At 51.1% G+C, this 3,851-nt stretch overlaps 1 pseudogene; it reads right to left on the bottom strand.

Annotated features, from left to right (window-relative positions):
- Positions 1-2,251: 2,251 nt before the first annotated feature.
- LOC123138604 (polyphenol oxidase, chloroplastic-like) lies at positions 2,252-3,476 on the bottom strand (annotated as a pseudogene).
- Positions 3,477-3,851: the final 375 nt, after the last annotated feature.

Here is a 3,851-nt window from a genome sequence, read left to right as displayed (position 1 = left end):
AGGCTAGGTCTCATTATGCTCATCGAGAGTCGCCGCATAAGCCGGCTCCCCCTTTGTGTCTAGCCCTAGATATTGTTTCTTGTTACCTGTCCCGCTTTGGAGTGCCCTGCCCCTCCTTATATAAGTTAGAGGGGCGGTTACATGTGGAGTCAAAATAGGATTAGGACTAGCCTATCTTCTACTACAAGCCGGATAGAAGTCCGGGTCTTGATTCCTTGTAAGGAAGATATTTCTCACGCCTTTCCTCTTAAACCGGCCTACCATAACGTAAGCCGGCCTTCTAGGCCTTGAGCCTCCTGGGCCTCCCGGTCTTGTCGCTCCTCTGATCCGCTTGCCAGGTCACCCTTAAGTCGCCACGATCGGGCGGGTCACTTAGTGTGTCGCCAAGTCCGGCCGGGTTATACTTCCGGCCGGGTTACACCGCGGGGTATATCCCCGACAGGTACCCCGTCCCATCTAACCTCTCCGTGACACGACGAAAGCAAGGCCCGTGTGGGGGGCAATCGATATATGTTTTCTGTACATTTAAGTTAATGAAATTAGTTTTGAAAAAAATAAAAATAAAAATAAAAAGAGAAAATAAATAAAATATTAAAATATTATTAGAAATCTATTCCTACGGCAAAGCCGTTGGCATAGCTACGACTACGAAACGGTAGAGCCTTGGATCGATGACGTGGCGTTGGGCGGGGATCCATGACGTGGCAAAATCCATGGGCCAGGCTTATGCCGACGGTAAGGCCATCGCCATAGATATGCCACCCCACGGGACCGGCGAGCGAGGCGGATCGATGACGTGGCGGCGCCGTGGATCGCTGACGTCGGCATAGCTATGCCGACGGCCACCGTTAGCTCGTCGGTGTAGCCTGACCCGTCAAACGGCCGCCACCGCCCGGGTAGACGGGCCCACGTGATATGCCGACGGCCTGACCTGTGCCGCCTCCTGCCGTAGGCATATTTGAAGCAACGCTGACGGCTGATCTATGCCGATGGCCCCCGTCGGCATAGATGTACATACGCCGACGGCCTTTCTACGCCGACGGCTTTAGCTGGGCCGTCGGGGTATGCCCATCTATGCCGACGGGGGCCGTCGGCAACGCAAGTTTTTCTGGTAGTGCCCCGACCCGACGAAGGAAAAGTCGTGGTTTTTGTAGACCATCTCCTTAGAGGCTTCTCTCTGCCTGGGTCCCCCCATCAGCAACGCAAGTTTTTCTGGTAGTGCCCCGACTCGACGAAGGAGAAGTCGTGGTTTTTGTAGACCATCTCCTTAGAGGCTTCTCTCTGCCTGGGTCAAAATTCTTCTGTGACTTCCTACACTACTTCAACCAGATTTGACGTTTTAGTGTGAGGCAACTGTGGTGACTCTCGTCAATCTCAAGAGTTGTTGGCTCAGTCTCTTGGAGTTGCCCACTGGGGTAGGGTGTGCGTGCATGAATAGGGGTGAATGTATGTGCATATATGTAATCATCTATGCATGTATGGTGTTTCATTTAGAGAAATCCCTCTGTTTTTTCCTACTGCACATATTAGTTTGACTGAAGTCAAATTTTATAGACTTTGACCAAGTTTATAGAACAATTAACATACACAATAATGAATCAATATCAATATATTTATCGTTGAATATATTTTCACATCATATGTAATTTTTAGTGTAAATATATATTTTTTATAAATTTAATCAAACATTGTAAAGTTTGACCAACCAAAGTTAATATGCAGATAGTAATAAATAAATAGAAAGAAGGAAGTAGTACATCCCTGATACATAAGACCCTGTTTGGTTCATAAGTCTTAGGACTTCTTTTAGTCTCAAGTCCCTAAAGAGTCCCTACCTGTTTGGTTTCTGGGACTTATAAGTCCCTATAAGACCATATTACAACTATAAGTCTCTATAAGTCCCTCCTTAAGAGTCTTATTTCATAAGTCCCAAATGCCCACTTTAAGTCCCTATAAGTCTCTTCTGTTTGGTTTAGATGGGACTTATAGGGACTTTTTGATGTCCCTAAGCCAATAAGTTCCTGGAAACAAACACTGCGCCCTGCCACCCCACAGCTCCCGATCACGCCTCGTATGCATGCACCGCCATGATCGCGTGAGCGGTGCTATCCCGCGACGCTCTAGAGCGGCGAGTTAACTTGGCAACAAGCACAAGGTGCGAGCGAGGGCGCTTATTTGCCAGGGACTTATAATTGAACTTGAAGAAAACAAACTAAAGCAACGGGTTTTACCAAGCAAAGCCATCCATCAGTCACTTGATGTAGCCGATGCGGACGGCTCCCATAGTGACCACCTCACCCGCGCTTCTCGGCACAAGCGAGACGATGATTTTCTTGTCGCCGTCCGCTCGGATGGAGTCCAATAAGTCGGAGATGCCGAACTTGGCCAACATCTTGGTCTTGCCCTCGTGTTGCCCGGACATGTGCGGCAGGAGCACCACACTGCCAGCAAACTGTGCGTGAGCCGCGTTGAGTTGTTCGTGTTGTGGCGCGTTCACATGCACATCGAACTTGACGTACTTGGAGCTGTCTGCGATCTCGATCCCCTCGACGATCAGCACCTCCTCCTCGTCGTCCTTCTGGAAGCGGCTCCTGGAGACCTTGGTCCTAGGCACGTCCACCCGCACAATCCCGTCCAAGACAGCCGGGAGAACCCCCGTGGTCGGGGCAACCGGAGTGTTGGTATCTCCTGCATCAGTTGGTTTGGCGGTCAACCACGGCAGAGGGACGTCCTGGTAAGTGTAGCGTAAGGCCAGCGTGTCGAGGCAGTCCCGGACGTGGACGCGGACAAGGCGGGCCTCCTCGTCATAAAACAGAAAGTTACTGTCAAGCCAGTCGGTGTCAGTGAAGTCGGTGTGGCCGAGGCAGCGCCAGACATTCCACATGCGGTCGACGTTGCCGTGGTGCGCGAACCGAAATACAGGGATGTCTACCTGTGCCATGGGAAGAAGAGCCAGGACCTGTGTATATCGATCTTCAGTTTCGGGTAGCCGATCTGTTCATATGCGCCCTCGCAGTATGTGCAGTCCACGTGCCACTGCTGCGAGGGTCATCATCGGGCAGCTCCTTCATGAGATTCACGTCTCTCTCATACTTAGCCAGGTAGTTGCGGTCTACCAGGTGGGCCGCTGGCCGAACACGGAGCGGCGATGAGAGCGGGGGCAGCTTGAAGTCGGGGATTGGGATTCTGTCGTCGTACTTGGGGCAGCACTTGGTGTCTTTTACTTGGGGAACCTTGTCGGGATCATCGATCGGCTGGCACTTGCCAAAGTCCGGGGACTGGATGGGCTTCGCAAGTGCGCCACCGAGCTCCGACAGGCCCGCCGTCGCAACTCCGCCCGCAAGGCGGAGGAGCACGTCACGGCGGCCATCGGTGGCCTTGCACGACGCTTTCTTGTACCGGTGGAGTGGAAGGTTGCGCCCAAGGGCTTGGAGGCTGCTTGGCATAGCACTCAACTGCACCTTGGCACTCTCCATTTTGGCTTGTGATCACCAAGTAATGGTCTATGTTATATATAGCGCGGCGCGTGCAACTGACTTGCAATACTACTAGCTGTTAGGAGTAATAATTTTGCTCTGAAGCCCGACTCCTTGAGCCACGCACGTCATCTTTCTTCGGCAGCATCATGACGTGCCCTAAGGTTCACGCCAGCAATGTGCAACTCATTCTACTCAACTAGTGGTTGGGCGCCTCTCTGTGACGCCTCTTGAGACGAAGTTGTGTGCATGTTTTCACTTAAAAAAATACATGGAGTCCTCGACTCTGTCAATAAAAATATTTAAAAAAATCCATACCTCCATCTAGAAAAATAAGTAAAAAGAAAAGGAACAAATCACCAACACTGTCAACCA

Source organism: Triticum aestivum, chromosome 6B (genome assembly GCF_018294505.1).
Source record: "Triticum aestivum cultivar Chinese Spring chromosome 6B, IWGSC CS RefSeq v2.1, whole genome shotgun sequence".
In the NCBI taxonomy this organism is placed as follows: Eukaryota; Viridiplantae; Streptophyta; class Magnoliopsida; order Poales; family Poaceae; genus Triticum; species Triticum aestivum.
This window is presented reverse-complemented; position numbering and strand designations above follow the sequence as displayed.